The sequence below is a fragment of the Ochlerotatus camptorhynchus genome, unplaced genomic scaffold (genome assembly GCF_037179485.1).
Source record: "Ochlerotatus camptorhynchus isolate MF236.1 unplaced genomic scaffold, CSIRO-AGI_Acam_v1.1 ptg000577l, whole genome shotgun sequence".
Taxonomy (NCBI): domain Eukaryota; kingdom Metazoa; phylum Arthropoda; class Insecta; order Diptera; family Culicidae; genus Ochlerotatus; species Ochlerotatus camptorhynchus.
The window spans coordinates 503,307-522,160 of record NW_027041058.1 but is presented as its reverse complement, the minus strand read 5'-3'; the positions used below and the strand labels follow the sequence as shown (position 1 = coordinate 522,160).

At 41.6% G+C, this 18,854-nt stretch overlaps 1 long non-coding RNA gene across 1 annotated transcript in view; it reads right to left on the bottom strand.

Annotated features, from left to right (window-relative positions):
* The window catches only part of LOC135713752 (uncharacterized), a 511,705-nt gene extending 493,139 nt beyond the window's left edge, over positions 1–18,566 (bottom strand). The window contains exon 1 of the long non-coding RNA XR_010518763.1: positions 18,423–18,566. This is a non-coding gene — a long non-coding RNA (uncharacterized LOC135713752). The remainder of the gene's footprint in view (positions 1–18,422) is intronic.
* Between the last annotated feature and the right edge of the window lie 288 nt (positions 18,567–18,854).

Genomic DNA, 18,854 nt, shown 5'->3' with positions numbered 1-18,854 from the left:
CTATTTCAATTGTTGCGTATTTCGTCTACAATGTTACAGTATTTCAATGTTTCGGTTATGATTCAAAACTCGTGACAATTCATGTTAGCATAATCAGACCACGGTTCATCTTACGCATAAGATAATGTATTTAAATTAAAGTACACACTAAGATTATTTCACCGAAATCTGTGAAATTTTACCGAAATCTAAACAGCTGAACGTTTGGTAAACAGTTCGGTGATTTTACACAGATTTCCTGTAATTTTTCACTGAATAACTAGGAAAAAATACAGGAAATCTGTGAAAAATCACCGAACTGTTTACCGAATGTTCAGCTGTTGAGATTTCGGTGAAATTTCACAGATTTCGGTAAAATAATCTTAGTGTGTAATGGTTAAGAATTGACAGAAAATCCCTTACATAACTACCTTGGGTTGATCAATAGAGATTGCTAAAGTATGATTGTGTCAGTGATTTGTATTCATCGGGAAAATTTTCCGCTATGAATTTTTTTCCGATGAAAACATTGTGCGTATACGTATACGTGACGTAGTGTGCGTACAATAAACGTCTGCAATCTCTATGTTGAGTTATTTTGCTGTGTACACTAAATTTGACATCGACATCGACTATAATAGGAACTGACAATATTTCGTCACACATTTTTTGTTGATTTGCACCTCAGTATAGTACACAAAAACGCCATGAATGTTGTGGGATAAAACATTTGCCAAAAAATAGGGGAAAAGTTGGCTTCGGCTGTGACCTTAACCTATTATCGTCAGGGGGGTAAACAACGTCCCAATTTTGGCATGTGGATACATTATGTTTCAGAGCAACTATTGGCCAAATTTGAGTGCTCTAGGACTTTGTTCACCCCCTGACGATAATAGGTTAAGGTACTGCCGAAGCCAACATTTCCCCTGCATTATTTTTTTTCAGTAGCTCCATCATTAGTTTTAAGTTATAGCAACAATCAATACGAAACTAACGATTTTAAATTGGCTCACCACTTTAGTAGCCTTTTGGTCCCAAGCAAACGATTAACGTACCCTATTCTAGTTGAAATTCTATTACTACACTATGTTTGTTTTGATTCGCTATGAAAGTTTGACAGATAACATCAGGGGTGTGTGGATTCATGCAGAACATGCAGGGGTGAGTGAAATAGCTTGGGACTGCTTGGGACCGTTGTTCTGGTACTGAGTGAGCCAAAAATAATAATGATTTTCTTCGGGACCCAGTGGTCTTAGAGTTACCTCTATGGTTATTAGACTGATGCAAAATTTGACTTTTTCGCTCCACAGTGCTTAAATGGTTTCAAATCGGATCATGATTAGCCTCCCAAAGTTACAACTCATTTGGTTAGAAACAGACTTCGCACAAGCCATTTGAAGTTTACATGTTAATTACTATGGGAAATCTCAACTTTTTGTTCATTGCCTTTTATTCTATTTCCATATTGAGCTGCGAAATAGTTTGATAACCATTCTTATAGAAAATTTTCTCAGCTACAACTTTGCTGAAGATTGTTTCTATGTAAAACGAGACAGGAAAAAGTTATTAATTATTAAGGAGATTGGTAAACTTATGACATGATCAAGCAGCTGCTCTGTAGGCAACACTTTATTTTGCAGTGTGACATAGTAGCCATAATTTTTGTCTCCTATTAACGCCCCAGAAACACCAATGTTGCCTGCTGAGCAATTGATTGAGCATTATCATAGGACATCAGTGCATTGAACCATTAATAAATTTCGATCCTTGCATTTAATCAAAAAGTGGTCTTGAGCAAAGTTGTAGCTGGGAAAATATCCTACAAGTAAAGTTGAAAGCTTTTGAAGCAGACCGATATGGTGAATTATTAGATCGACATGAACAAAAATGTTGGTTTTACCATAGTAATTCCTATACAAACTTCAAATGGTTTGTGCCATCTCAGTTTCTCACCAAATGGGTTCAAATTTTGAGAGGTTAGCCAGGATCCGATTTGGAATCGTTTAAGTATTGTGGAGCGAAAATTTCAAATTTTGCATCACTCTAATGGTTATAGTACGTTCAGACTACAGAGTTATAACATAGAGGTAACTCTAAGACCACTGGGTCCCGAAGAAAATCATTATTATTTTTGGCTCACTCAGTACCAGAACAACGGTCCCAAGCAGTCCCAAGCTATTTCACTCACCCCTGCATGTTCTGCATGAATCCACACACCCCTGATGTTATATGTCAAACTTTCATAGCGAATCAAAACAAACATAGTGTAGTAATAGAATTTCAACTAGAATAGGGTACGTTAATCGTTTGCTTGGGACCAATAGGCTACTAAAGTGGTGAGCCAATTTAAAATCGTTAGTTTCGTATTGATTGTTGATAGCAGTGCGGGAGAAAGGTTGCTATTCGTAGAAATGTCAAAATGCTGACTACCGGTACGGGCAAAGGTGAGTAAATTGATAACCACGATAGCAGCGACCGGTGTGGAGAAGAGTGACTAAACTAAAATGAGAGCGCTGTGCGCTGTTAAAATAGTCGCGCAAATGACAACGACCGTTACGGTTGCTCTTAGGTTTCTGAAGCAGAGAAGAAAGTGAAGATTGAAAAATGTGTGTTTGGTGAAAAGTCTAACTTTCTAGTTTCTAATAATATTAAAAAATGAACAATGTTCTCAAAATAGGATTTTATTGAAACACGGGCTCGTAATCACACAAGCATTCCTGAGTAATTGCGCTATTTAAAAAAGTGTGTCGATTTTTATATATCATCTGAAAGAGCTTCGTTTTTGAGCACAACGATCTAACGAAACCGTAGACTTTCATCTCGATTTTTAAATCAAAGTTTAAAGCAAAATTAACTCCACTGTTTGACGCTAAACTAACAAATTGACAGCTCGCTCCCATACAAAGTCCCACTGAGGGGCGCTAAGATGGTGATATTTTCTAATGTAATTGCACTTATTTAAAATAGTTCCAGTGCTCCAATTTTGATCAAATTTCGGATCTCGGTTACATGTTTAATGTAGATTACGAATATGCCTTTACCTCAATACCCTTAAAGAACCCAATCGGAAACAGTAGATAGGGCTTCTTTCGCTATGATGCACGGTATATGCATTTAGGTTAACATCCGACGCCCCTCCTTGTTTACATATTCTGCACAAAAAAGACTTTCTAAGCCCCGCCCTTGACAGGATTTCCAACTTTTTTTTTTTTTTTTTTTATGAATGGGGTAGGGCAGAAAGTATCTTTTGTGCAGAATATGTAAAAAAGGATGGATTTCGGATGTTTATCTAATTGCATATATAGAGGTACCATATATGTTTTACAGTCAGTTGGTGGTAAGTCACCCACAGAATAACATCAAAATATTGTGAGCGATTTTTTTCAGAGGCTAGTTGGGTAAAAAAATTAACGGAATTAAGCTTGTTTTTACTACATTGTAGTTTGCTTAACAATTATTTCCCGTCCATGTTTTTTTCAGGTTGTCGTTGTAGGGGGGTGTTTTGCATAAATAACTTTTCCGGGTTTCGTATTAGGGGCTGTTCATTAGCTACGTAGACAATTTTTTGGGACTCTTAACCCTTCCCCCCCTCGTAGTTAATGAACATCCCTTAGTCGAACGGGACCCACGTCACCTTTAACGACTGACTTGCTCCTGCTTACTGCAGGACCAAGCGCCACGCCATCCGAAGCGGTAATGAGCAGAAGCGTTTTAGTTTAAATGATCTTTATTTCAGTTTAGCTTGGACGATTACCATATAAATTTTTTACTAAGTGATTTAATTGCTTTCTTCATCTTTAGGTATGGGCAAAATTCAAAATTTGTTTTACAGAATTAGTCCTAGACTTAGTACACGGTCGACCACCTTGGTGGGATTGGTTTGTTTTGTTTTTAGAATTTGAAGAGAAACTACTTAATACTAAAAAAAACAGCAAAAGGGTTTATCTTCCATTTAATTCCACTTAATTAATTTTGGTATCCATGACAGATACGTATTTCGACTACAATGTGCAGTCTTCATCAGTGTCATTCCCACTAAAGAACTTATCAAAATCTAACCCCCTTAAGTACTCATCCCCTAGGTAAAAAAGTCAAGATCATAGGTATAAAAATGAAACTACAATGTGTTGAATCGGAACCTACCTAACTAATAAAAACCAAAGATTTAAGCAAGCTAAAGGAGAAAAATCTAAACAAATCTCTAATAAGGAAAATCCCAAAGGCTTGGTAGCCATCATAATGAAGTAATGAAATTGGGTTGTTAGCGGAATGCTAAATAAAACAGCAAAAGGGTTTATCTTCCATTTAATTCCACTTAATTAATTTTGGTATCCATGACAGATACGTATTTCGACTACAATGTGCAGTCTTCATCAGTGTCATTCCCACTAAAGAACTTATCAAAATCTAACCCCCTTAAGTACTCATCCCCTAGGTAAAAAAGTCAAGATCATAGGTATAAAAATGAAACTACAATGTGTTGAATCGGAACCTACCTAACTAATAAAAACCAAAGATTTAAGCAAGCTAAAGGAGAAAAATCTAAACAAATCTCTAATAAGGAAAATCCCAAAGGCTTGGTAGCCATCATAATGAAGTAATGAAATTGGGTTGTTAGCGGAATGCTAAATAAAACAGCAAAAGGGTTTATCTTCCATTTAATTCCACTTAATTAATTTTGGTATCCATGACAGATACGTATTTCGACTACAATGTGCAGTCTTCATCAGTGTCATTCCCACTAAAGAACTTATCAAAATCTAACCCCCTTAAGTACTCATCCCCTAGGTAAAAAAGTCAAGATCATAGGTATAAAAATGAAACTACAATGTGTTGAATCGGAACCTACCTAACTAATAAAAACCAAAGATTTAAGCAAGCTAAAGGAGAAAAATCTAAACAAATCTCTAATAAGGAAAATCCCAAAGGCTTGGTAGCCATCATAATGAAGTAATGAAATTGGGTTGTTAGCGGAATGCTAAATAAAACAGCAAAAGGGTTTATCTTCCATTTAATTCCACTTAATTAATTTTGGTATCCATGACAGATACGTATTTCGACTACAATGTGCAGTCTTCATCAGTGTCATTCCCACTAAGATAAACCCTTTTGCTGTTTTATTTAGCATTCCGCTAACAACCCAATTTCATTACTTCATTATGATGGCTACCAAGCCTTTGGGATTTTCCTTATTAGAGATTTGTTTAGATTTTTCTCCTTTAGCTTGCTTAAATCTTTGGTTTTTATTAGTTAGGTAGGTTCCGATTCAACACATTGTAGTTTCATTTTTATACCTATGATCTTGACTTTTTTACCTAGGGGATGAGTACTTAAGGGGGTTAGATTTTGATAAGTTCTTTAGTGGGAATGACACTGATGAAGACTGCACATTGTAGTCGAAATACGTATCTGTCATGGATACCAAAATTAATTAAGTGGAATTAAATGGAAGATAAACCCTTTTGCTGTTTTATTTAGCATTCCGCTAACAACCCAATTTCATTACTTCATTACTTAATACTACTATTGACAGCTTAAAACTAACCTACTCTACTATATACACTTAACCTACTATGTACAAATTGCTTATTAAAGCATGTTCAGAAAGATTGCATTTTTGAATAAATTTGGTTGTCATATCATCAATTTTGGAATCTACTTTGGGAATTTCTGCCTCTTCATGGAGGTCTGCTATTCTTGTGTCGAATGGACGATCTAGGATCATCCTCAACACTCTATTCTGTGCAACCTGGATTTTGTTCCTGTGGGTCTGAGCGCACGATTCCCACACCGGGGCGGCATAGAAGATCGCGGGGGCTATGATCTGTTTGTAAACAGCCAGTTTGTTTTGCCTTGAGAGGCGGGATCTGCGGCAAATGAGCGGATACAAACACCTAACCAAGGCGGAGCACTTAACTAGGGTTTTCTCTATGTGCGAGCGGAACAGGAGCTTCTCATCGAACAACATCCCGAGATAAGTAACATCAGTGGACCACTCGACCCTTGTACCATCCATTATTACGGTACAGGAGGGAGACAGTTTAAGTTTTGGTGATTGTCTGTGAAGGAACATGATCGCGTGGGTTTTCGAGGCGTTGATTTTGATTTTCCACGTGGTGGCATAATCAGTAAAGGTGTCAAGGCATCGTTGGAGCTTGTTCGTAATTTCACGAGGCATCCTACCCTTGACGGCTATCGCGGTGTCATCTGCGAACAGAAAGAACACGCAACCGTCTCCTAGAGGAGGGATGTCCGACGTGTAGATGCTGTAAAGCAGTGGTCCCAGCAGACTCCCTTGCGGAACACCTGCTGGGATCGGAAATTGTCCCGAAAGGGAACTATTCAACGACACCCTGAACGACCTTTGCTGGAGATAGTTACGGGTGATTTTCACAAGGTATGGTGGAAAGTTGGAGTTACAAAGCTTGTATATAAGTCCGTCGTGCCAGACATTGTCAAACGCCTTTTCGACGTCTAACAAGGCCATGGCTGTGGACTTGGATACAGCTTTGTTACTCCGGATGTTATTCATCACCCGCACTAGCTGATGATTGGTGGAATGCCCCTTACGGAACTCGAACTGTTCCGGAAGAAGAATGTCATGTTCCTCCACAAACTTGTTTAGTCGGCTGAGGATCAATTTTTCGAACAGCTTGCTCAGCGCTGAGAGCAGGCTAATCGGTCTGTAGCTTGACGGTAGTGAAGGGTCTTTCCCAGGTTTGCGGATCGGGATGATTTTTGCCACCTTCCAGATGCTTGGAAAGTAGTGCAGCTCCAAGCATCTGTTGAGGATGGCAGCCAGCAGCGAGTGGACCCTCGGGCTGAGATTTTTCAACGCTAGGTTGAATATTCCGTCAAACCCGGGAGCCTTCATGTTTTTACTATATTTCAGCGCTGAGCAAATTTGTTCCTCTGTAATCCGTTCTTCTGGAGGGACGGCACAAGGGAAGGTATCTAACGTCTGGACGCACTGCACAACCTGGTTCTCGAGTGGACTTGGGATTGTAGAGCCAAGCAAATGCGACTGGGCAATGTGCTCCCCAATTGCATTGGCCTTCTCTTCGTTGGTGATAAGCCGTTCGTCATTGACTCTAAGTGGTGGAATGGGCTTGGGGTGAGACTTCAGCACCTTGGCAACCTTCCAGAATGGTCTGGAACGGTCGTCCAGGTTCTGAACGAGCCGCCTGAAACTCTCGTTCCGGATTGAGATCATTCTGGAAGCGATCTGCCGATTCAGATCGACCATTTCGCATTTACACTGCAGATCCCCAGTCCGCTGAAACTGGCGTCTACGAACATTTCTGAGCCGAATCAAGAGTTTGGTGTGGGAATCAATTGCTTGAAACTTACCCCTCACAGGAACTCGTCGAACGCACTCTTCGTCAGCCATGGATATGGCTTGATGGAGACCCTCCAGGGCCCGGTCGATGTCCTCCACTGTGTCGAGTGGTGGGTTGTCGTCGATGTGGCGGTCGATCACGCGTCGAAACTGGACCCAGTTGACTCGATGGTAGTCCTTCCGCTGGCACGGTGCAGGGGCCACGTTGTAGCCCAGCTCGGTCAGCACCGGTTGGTGGTCCGAACTCAGGTCGTTGACGGCAACCGGCTTGGCTAATCTGGTGTTTGCCAAGAACAGGTCCAGCGTCGATGGGTTGCCCGTCGGTGATGTGAAGGTTGGTTCGTCCGGAAACCAGACGGAATAGAGACCATGCTGGGAATGGTCGAATAGCAGGCGGCCGTTCTGGTTCTGCTGGTAGTTCCGCCAGGCCTCGTGCCGGGCGTTCAGGTCCCCTCCGATTACGAAGCGGGCATTGGTGCGGGTTATGATGGCAAGGTCGTTCTTGAACTGCTGTGCTGTACCATTGCTAACGGTACATTGCCGGGGGCAGTAGACAACGATGAACCGGACGTTTCCGGTCGATGTTTCCACCTCAACACCGACGGCCTCGATGATGGAAGTGCGGTAATGGGGTAGGGTGCAGTACTTGATGCCTTTCTTGATGATGACCGCGACACCGCCCCCCCTGGAGCTGGTGCGATCAAGCCGGACAATGCTGTGGTCGGGCAGCCAGAAGCTGTCACCGGTCTTGAGGTGGGTCTCGGTGATAAGGCCCACGTCGATGTCGTGCTTGCGGAGGAAGTCTGCAAGCTCAATGTTTTTCGCCCCTACGGAGCGAGCGTTCCAGTTGGCAATCTTTATGGGTTCACGGTCCATAATTAGCGACGAAGGAGATGATAGCTTGGAGCTGTTGTGTTCTTGTTGCGCAGGTGCGCTTGATGATGATGGCCTGGGCCAACAGTGTGACGATCTCATCCGTTGACAGCGGAGAATCGTCTGTAGCTTCGCCGGTTGTACCGGCCAATCCCGGAGCAGGGGGATCCGTCGATGGCCCGGAGGCTTGACCGGGTACTGCATGAGCAGAAGCGCGACAGCAGTACTGTTTTATATCTTTTCAGAACGATGTCCAACCAAGTGGTACTCGATTATGATGACTAGGTTTGGGAAAAACGCTTTTTTCATGAAAACAGTGATAAAATTATCATTTGTACATTTTTCAAAAGTTTTATTACAAAAATAAATTAGAAAAATATGTATTTCAGCAGGTTTGCATAGTAATATCCTATCGATTAACGTATTTGGATTTTAATTTCATCTATAAATGGCAAAGTTACAAGCGTTCAAAATCTAACACTTCTTCACCACACATATTTTTTGATTTGCACCCCAGTATAGTCGACAAAGACGTATTTCTACGTAAAAATAATTTTGATATCACATCAAAGTGGATGCACTTCAATCGTGTCAAAAATATGTTGCAATATTACTTGCCAAAAAGGACAAAATTATCATGAGTACAGTGCATGAACTGGCCTTGGCCAAGTAACCAACAAGCCCTTTAATCGCCTTTTTTTGCTATATAAGGCTGCTATACGACTGATATAAAGAACGGAAGCCCTATATTTACCTTATATCGCAAAAAGGGCGATTATCGGGTAGTTAGCGGGCTTCGTGACTACTTGTGTACGCTGCTTTTACTGCATTTGTTTATTTGTGTGACCATAAAAATTACATGAGATTTTGGACATGATCAAAGTGATTTTTTGTTTTGAATTATTTATTAGATTTTTTTGTTTGGCTTTAACCAATTTTGTAGTTCTTTGTGACTAATCAAGAGCTTTAATTATGTATAGTATTATCAGTACAGTTGAAAACCGCAAAACCCCACATGCGACGGTCGACTTTACTCTTGTTATGCACGTTAAACATAATCGACAATATTATTGTCGAACATAGTACGCTGTATTCGCACAATGAAGTGCTATGATGCGCACTACGTCCGACGGTATGTTTAACGTACAGAACGAGAGTAAAATCGAATGTGGAGTTTTCCGGTATCCAATTTGACCGACATTTGTTTTTGAACCAAACCCAGTTCCATCCAATTTGTGTTGACCAATAATCCTTGGCAGCATAAAGTGGCCAACTTATAAGACTGACCTACAAACAACATAGAACAAAGAAAATGAGTTATGTTTCCCGTGCGATCAGAATAACAAATCCCACTCTTATAGAAAACCCAATATCAAAACACATGTGGTATGACTCGCCTCAAGTGGTCTACATGCGTGAATTGTGGGTTGCACAATGGCAATCTCAGTCATTCCATCATCGTCGTCTTTGTCGTCCTCGTTGACTCACAACCCTGACAAATCGGCCCGCGCGACATAATGGGCACTGAATCAGACTCGCCGCCGTGTATGAAGTATAGTTTCGCCCATGTCGCCCTATTGAACGCGTTTGTTGAATAGGTTACAACAATAACAATCAGCCCAAAAAATCAACCCCGATTTGACACCGTGCACTTTTCTCCTCATCCCGTTCATTTCGTTGTGTTGCCATAGCGATGACGAGCGACCGTCAACCGACGGACGACACCTTCGGGCTATTGTTGACTTACGGTTGGATTGGGGGGGTTGAAGTCAATGAGCTGGATTACCGAGGTGAAGCAATCACTCACACAACCACTGTACGATACACGCAAGTACACGCAAGTAGTGACGTCACTACTTGCGTTTACGTTGATTTTTTGGTTTACTAATACAACCCTATTTCACGATCTGCGCCACCTCTCTCTGTACCTCATTGGGTTGAAGTCGCGCTCGCGACATTGCTCGCCTGTCATTAAGATCAATCACCCCTCGCGGTCTTGGTCTTATGCTGGGCAGTGCAGAAGTGGTGTACAGTTTGGATCAGATCGTGACACAAGACTTTTGACTGTGAGCCTTGGGGCGATTGGGTGACCCTTTCGGCCGAACGAGTTCTTCAGAATTTCATCAATACCCATTTTTTTTTCTAGCTGTATCCAACATCTTTCGAGCTTAAGGTTATTCAAATGAAACAATCCGGTCAAGGGGCAATTTTATCATGTTCACAAAAAATTCTGCGAAGAGCAAGTGCTTTGTCTCTTTACATGGAATCGTTTTCAATGTATTCCAGTATAATCACCAAAACCTCAGTGAGGGTATTTTTGTAGTTAAAAAAAGGTATGCTTTGGCTGTTGCATATGTGGGCATGTACATAAGACTGATGCAAAATTTGAAAGTTTCGCTCCACAGTGTTCAAACGGTTTCAAATTGGGTCCTGATTAGCCTCCGAAAGTTTAAACTCATTTGATAAGAAACTGACTTGGCATAAACTTGCAAACTTCAAATGGTTTGTGCCAAGTCAGTTTCTCACTAAATAAGTTCAAATTTTGGGAGGCTAATCAGGGCCCATTTTGGAACCGTTTAGGCACTGTGGAGCTGAAATTTCAAGTTTTGCATCAGTCTAATGTACATTTTTGGGCAAAGCGGGAAATTTTTATTTTTATATATTTTTTTTCGTGCGTACTAAACATCCACTTTTTATAAAGAAGTTATTTTATAGACCTTACCGACACTATCCAAATATGTTCGAGGTAGTTGTGTAGTAGAGTAAATGACGGCTTCGGCAATATCTTATTCTATTATCTTCAGGGGGTAAGCCACGTTCTTGAGAGTTCTATTTTGGCATGTGGATACATTGTGTTTCAGAGCATCTATTGGCCAAATTTGAGTGCTCTAGGACTTTGTTAACCCCCCAGACGATAATAGGTTAAGGTATTGCTGAAACTGACATTTCCCCAATATTGAGAGATTAGCCAAAAAACCATTTTCTCACCAAAGTGCTTTGGGCCAGGTCCTGTATTTAGCAAATGAGCTGATTATCAACACACAGGCATACAGAAAGTGAATTGTGGATGCGGAGCAAACATTTGAGAACATGGTAGAAAAATGGGACAGCTTACTGTGCAATTCGCATGACCTGTCCCTTGAGAGATCTTGGCCGTATCATCGCAGCAGTGCGCACATCGATTAACAGCTACAGCGCGCGGCACACTACTGTTGCATTCATTAAGGGGAGCATGCACCGTTAAATGGGATTTTTTTTTCGTAGTGAAAAAAACATGCTTAGTGGCCATCGTCGTCGTCGTGTGTAAAGCAACTGATTGGGTAGTAAGCACATGTAGCCTACAGTGCAAGCGCTGGTAAGTACAAGCATTATTATGCGAATTCGATTCTGCATTTGCTTTTTAAATAGTCTCGTCATCATTAGTGCAAATATGAATCGGACCAATCGATGGATGGTGCCGCCATTTAAAGGTTGATTAACGTGGTATTTTTGCCTTGTAGGTAGAGGCAGAGCCTTCTGCTGAGCACGGAATGCTATAGAGTTAATAGTGCCGAAGACAGATGATCATCTGGCAAGTGTCGAGATTTGGACAAAAGAAATTTCGCAATACCACCAGTAGGTCCATTTGTCAGGTATTTGTCAATCGGTGTTTTTCGAGGTTGAATGTGCAATTAGGTTTGGTTTTGTTTAGTTTCATCTGCATATTTTAACTTTAGCTATTTAATTTCCAGAGTTGTACAGCGAATTGACCAAATTGACCGACTTCAACTGGCCTCTTGGTTCAGAATTCACTCACCATGCAGCGCTAGTAACATTTGATTCAAAAGGCTTGCTTAAGCAGTCTTCATTCACTGAAAACGAATCTTATTCAGAGATTGAGTCACTTTTATGTAGATTACTCATGCGCTGAGTGACCAACGCTTTTAGAAATGTATCCTTACGAATGAGCAAAAGTTACTCACTCTCTGAGGTAGTTGCGTTTTCTGTGTTTCGACTAGATAGGATCACTCAAAAAATATTCAAATCTAAATAGTATAAAAGCTACGCTAAATCGCAACTCTCCTGACCGACGCATAGCTTGGTATAAAGAGAGAGAATATGAACTTAGTATAAAAATGGATTATACATTCAATAGTATAAACTGCAAATATGCGAATGATGTATAATGTGACTCTATTTGGTAAATTTATTAGTTCTGTGCCATTCGTTGCTTTATTCATGAATTTTTAAACAAATTTAAAATATTCATAAATAACATGTTTAACTTTGTTTAATATAAATAAACTCCATACATAATTTAATATTATTAAATACGCTGAGTAATGAGAAATTTAGATGCAGCCGATTTAAGTCATCTGACCACCCAATGAGACAATTTCCGCATTGTGAATTACCGCCGTCTTCCCATTTTACAATCCCTTTGTGATCCAAGTTCTTCGTGAGCTGTTTGCCCTTCAGCACCTACATAACGCTGTAATCACTGAATGCGGAAATCAACGATCTAGATGTCGTTCCTGTAATCTAATACTTTCAGCACAGACAAACAGACATAACACCCCTAGTAGCAGGCTTGTCACAAATCAATTGTAGAGACTTACATACGACTTATTTCAGTCATAAACAAGTTGCTGTAACTTATTGTGATGAAAAAGTGCTACTTGCAATTTGTTCATCTAACAAGCATTTAACGGTAAATTTAAAAGTATCGTAGTTGGTAGTACCGCCATCTGTGGCGCGCATAGTCAATTCCCTTGCGTTTGACGTTTACACACTACCGCCATCTGTTCAGCGTACTACCCACCAGAGTGTACTCAACAGATGGCGGTAATGTTTTAGCAACGATGTTTTACAGTGAGAAATATTCAATGTGTTATGTCTGTTTGTCTGTGCTTCCAGCTTCATCTCATACGATCCGGTATGCTGGGGGACACCCAAGTTATGTTTGATCCGTTCCCGATTACCGTAGTTGACGAAAAGCACCTCAATGCTATGGATTTTTTCGTCTAATGTCTAATACCATTTACCGTTACTAGATTTGGACGCGCGCAATTCGTTAATCTGAAGATTGGTGCTCACTTCGTCACTCCTAGCTATCTAGGCTGTCGTCAAGGAGATTGCCAATTTCATCAGATGTTCGGAACGCAGACGCAGTTTAATTTGTACGTACGTAACGATGAACATGCTCTGAAAATGCGGCATCGTTGGTATCGCCTGGTTGGTTAATAGTGAGACCAGCAGCATCAGTATCAATCTGGAAGAAAGAGTACGATAGTCACTAGGTGGATATTTACAAAATAACGTCTGGCATAAACAAACCTCTCATCATTTGATACATCTTCGATTTGATCAAAGTGATACTGATCCAACCACAGTGCTATCCAACTGATTTAACTGATTGCTGATACGCTCCGGATTCCACGTAACGACAATTGAGAATAACATCATGGCCGAGCAGTGTGTTACGGTATTAGTCTAAATTTTTCATCTCCGCCAACTTCAGCTTGAGATTTTGGCTTTTCAGTGGATGGTTCTCAATGTCAACCTCGTTGTAACTGCTGTATTGCTTTTAAAAACAATACAAAAAACACTGGTTAGAACCTGCGCAATCAGATTTTCTATCAGAAGGAATATTCGACTCCCTGCGGTTCCACACCACACAGATACTTCGCCTCAATCCTGTCCCTAGAAAACGCTTTGCACCGGTTTCTCGTTACTCTTGTTCACCAGCTCCTTGACATCATTGTTAATTTTAATGTTATCAACATACATGGATGACTAGCTTTGGCAGTTTGTCACCCCGTCACAATTGCTTTAATCAGTGGTATTCACTGACAGTAAATCACCGGACGATTTGAATTTCGATGATGAACACTTCGTCCTCACTTTAGAAAATAATAGATTTTCTGGATACAATCACTTTGAAGAACTCTCACAAGAAAGAAGAAAGTTTTAACTACAACGCCAAGTCAATAGTTCAAGTTCAAAGTAGAATTATCAGGTGGAGCTGTGTGAAATTACATGACGATTGTAAAGAGGGTTACAGGTTAATTTCTAATGAGTATTCTAAATAAATTCCGTGAAGGATGTAAAGAACTTCGAAGAAATTCCGAGAGCATTGAATTCTGCATCAGTGGATTGTGGAACTCCCTACAATCGCCGACGTTACAGCGAATTTTGAACCTACATCAACTGTGTTCGTTGAGGCAAACGGTGCACAGTTTTTGGCGGGTAACCAACTTCAGCCGGGCTGCATACTTGCACGATCTCAGCTTCTTGTCACTGGATGAACTAGGGCCCGGACTACTGACTTCACTGTGGCAGTACACAGCACCTTTCCCTTTCGACTTCTTTCCGGATTGAAAACCACCTATCGACTGGTGCGCCGGTTTGAAATCGACGTCGACGTTGGCCTCGCAAGCATCCTCCACGATATCCATGAGGAAGTCTGTCAGCGTTCGTAGCGTTCGCAGTGTACGCGGTCAGGCAGTTTGGCCACCAAGGATTTTATCAACAGCAGGTTCACGAGGTGGTGCTGAATTTCCGCAGTCCCAAATGGGACAAAGCTCCGCAGGTTGTCCGGTTTTGGCGGCTCCAGCTGGTTGACTTTATCTAGAAGACTCTGGAGCAGTTGTTCTGGACGGCCGTAATGCCGGCGAAGTTTTTCTATGACCCTCGGAATGGATTCTGGAAGAAGCAGCTGACCCGATACCAGTTCGAGTGCGTCGCCTTCAAGGGACTCCTGCAGTCGCATCAGGTTCTCGTGGTTCATGTAGCCACAGACGTTTTGTTTTGTTTTGATCTGCTCCTTCTTCTTTTGGAGCAGCTCCACTTTCAGAGCCCTTTGTTCTGCTTCTTTTTCTTCGCGCATTTTCAGCTCCATTTCCAGCTTCTTTCTTTCAAACGCACGTTGAAGTTCTTTTTCTTTTCTCCGCAACTGCATCTGCGCCTCCGGCTCATCGCACTGCCTCTTCTGCTTTTCCTCCAGTGCTTTAATCCTAGCTTCCACGGTAGACAAGCCTTTGCGAGAACTGACGCTGGATATATCGTCAGTTTGTTTCCGGTTTCGCTTCTTGGCGTCCTCTGCTTCTGGTACTCCTGGGCCTTCTCCTTGCAGGCCTTACTTTGGCAGTATCATCTTTTCGGCAGTTGACCTTCCGCGATTCCCACGCAGCGGGTGTGGAACCAACCGGAACATCCGTCACAACTGACCATTTGTTACACAACACGTTCGAATTCAGCTGAGTCTTTATCATGGTTGTAGCAAGTTTGATTCAGGTAATCTGTTAGAGAACCAGGCATGGAAAATCATTTACATTCAATTCATTCATTCATTTACATTCATTTGCCCCTAACTTTTTTCATCAATAGCATTTCCCAAATTGATGTGTAGAACTTTTGTGGGTTTTGTTATTAGTTACAACTTTTGCTGAAAACTCAAATCTGTATCTCTTATGCATCACGAACTAGAGCGGGTAGAACTTGTTACTGTTTTTTATTGAAAAACAGTAGTGGCTTCTGTTTACTCTGGTTCGTCATGCATAAGAGATACGAATTTGACTTATTCACAAAAGTTGTAGCTAATAACAAAACCTACAAAAGCTTTATACGTCATTTTGCGGAATTCTGTTCAAGAAAAAAGTTAGAGGCAAATGAATGTAAATGAATGCACGTAATGAATGCAAATGATTTTCCATGCCTGGTCAAGAGTCGACCTGGGTATGGGATAGATGAATATCCACCTTTAGTTTATTGTACATCCTAATATTTACTCAACCCTGCGACAGTACATCCCTGCTGTTCTTGGAGATTAGTGTAGACATACGGTCAGAGTTGAGCTCGATCATCAGTGACGTGGCATAATGCCGATGTGCGGTATAAGAGGTGAGGAGAAAGGAAACTAGTGGACTCTTTTATTCTGACGGTGTTCTTATGCAACAGCAGACGTGACGTCACGTCTGTTGCTGCATAAGAAGACGCGAGAACGAAAGAGTCCACTAGTTTCGTTTCTCCTCACCTCTTTTACCGCACATCGGCATAATGCATCGTCTCTTTCTACTGCTGACTTTACTGGAGGTAAGACGTGTGTGCTACGAGCAATTCCACATTTCCATATGCTGGGTGATTACCAGTGAGAATCTTAAGAACCCACATTGGCGATCCTGCCAGAATCACAATCCTAACGAATAAACGGATTGATTTATACATAATCTAGTCTGAAAAAATTAAACTTCCAAACGCAAGCGGTAATCACTCAGCGGGGGAAATTAAAAGTGAGGTTATATTCTACCGTGAGTAAGCGCATTTGCTGATTGAAATAACTACAGATTCGTATGAAGAAAAAAAACCAGGTTGACGAAAACTAACTACCATAAGAAATGCGTGCCTAGGGTGCATTTCGGAATGAACGTAAGGCAGTTTCAGGAGTTCCACTAGCAATGTTGGCTATTTAGCACGCTTGAAGCTTGTGTTATTTTCCAGGACAAAAATTGACCAACGCGAAGAGACGATGCCTAGGGTGCGTTTCGGGACGAACGTAAGGCAGTTTTTAATTTTTTTCAGTGGATGGATAAGAAATACCCCAGAAAAAAAAAACTGGAGAGTTTTCGCTGGCAAAGTTTGCTACCTCGCGTGCTGGAACAGCCACTGAAAACACGTTATTTGAATACGCGCCGGGACAGCCGCTCGAAGAAAAACGACATGTTTTGGTCTCGTTATTTGTCTCATTCTCCGAAACTTAGCCACCAAGAAGTGGCTGCCATGAGTACGTTTCGGAACGAAAATAAAGCAGCATATATTTCACGACTGGAACAACCGAGGGAAAGCAGTTTATTTTCCCATTCCATTGGGTTCTTTAAGGGTATTGAGGTAAATGCATATTCGTAATCTGCATTAAAAATGGAACCCAAACCCAAAATTTCATCAATTCTAGTACACTTGAACTATTTTAAATAAGAACGATTACATTTGCAAAAATCACCTTATTAGCGCCCCTCGGTGTCACTTTGTATGGGAGCGAGCTGTCAGTTTGTTAGTTCAGTGTCAAACAGTGAAGTTATTATTTTGCTTTAAATCTTGATTCAAAAATCGAGATGAAAGTGTGTAGGTTCGAAAAAAATATCGCTGTGCTCAGAAAACGAAGCTCTTTCAGATGATATATAAAAACCGATATATTTTTCAAAATTAAAGAACCCAATTCTTTTGCTAAGTGGAAATCCGATGGACTAAATTCGTTCAATGTACACAATTGCAGCGAAGGAAAATTTGTAAGGATGACCGGTGATTCTGACGATCAGGACCATGCTGAGGCTTTCAACGTCGACGAATCCACTTGCACGAACGAGGCAATTCAGGAAGGTGATTATAGTGAACTCAGCGATGGAAGTATGGAAGAAGAGGGCGACTGTCAAGATGACAGCATTGTCTCTGACACATCATACACCTCACCATCGGGTAGCGGTGAGAAAGTAACGAAACCAGACCAGAGTGGACAACAAGCTCAAACAATGTATTGTGGAGCTGACTCAAACCTTGGGTGCCTACGCACGCCCGACTACATCTCGAGCCCCAGCACCGTATGAGCTAGAGTCTATCTGGAACGCGCCTAGCGATCGACCGCAGGTACCACTTCTGTTGTTCGATGAGATCACATCAAAGCTTTCCCGAGTGGAATTCCAGCCAACAAGATGTGGGAGGCTTGGAATAGATACATCGAAAACTTCGAGATTGTGGCATCTCTGGGAAACGCATCTGATCCAATTCAACGCTCGCAGTTATTGTTTTTGACGATGGGCTAGGAGCTCCAGGGCATCGTCAGGGCGGCCAGATTGCGTCCAAAACTGAGTGAGCCCAACTGCTACAACAACGTCCAGGACTACCTCCGTTCGATGGCAGACACAGTGGCGGAGCACGGATCATTCTGAAATATGTCCCAGGAGGTTGGGGAAATCACTGTATCATTCCATCCACTGGTCCATTCAAGACCGCTTCGTGCGAGCGCAGCTATTGAAAGGACTCTGGAATAAGGAACTGGTGAAGGCAGCAAGAACGTATGGCCACGAAACGAACTTCATTGTTCAGTCGGCTACGAGAGAGGAAGCATCCTATCAGGCGGAAGCTGCACGACCTTCGAACGAGCCAGGCGTTTTTGCGATTCAACAATGAATTGGAAACGACCAGCTACGGAGTGCAGAAAGCGTGGTAGAAAGGACAATGAAGATGTCAACAGACAGACTAATAGCGAATTTGTTTATTATTCAGTTCCAACCTGAATCGGGTATCAAGATCGGGTCTGCTTGTTTTCTTGCAAACGTCAGTTTGATCGTTTGTTTTTAAAACCTAGCTCAGGTTGAGGTTCGCACTGACAAAAAGTTCGGCTTCGCACTGGTTCCAACCCCGATAATAAACAAATTCGCTATAAGCGATACCATGGCACCGGAACGGGAACGCAAGGTCGGCGATCACGCTGCCCGGCTCTCTCTAAAAGTTGCAACGCATGCGGCGAACTTTCCGTAAGAAGCGCGTGAATATGGTTGATCAGAAGCATGTCAAACTTCCTGGTTGGAGTGATAATGAAGACGAAGATAATAAGCCTGTATGTACTTTCTAAGTGAATAACACTTGTTAAGCAATAAAATCCTCTGGGATCTTTTCTGACGACTTGACT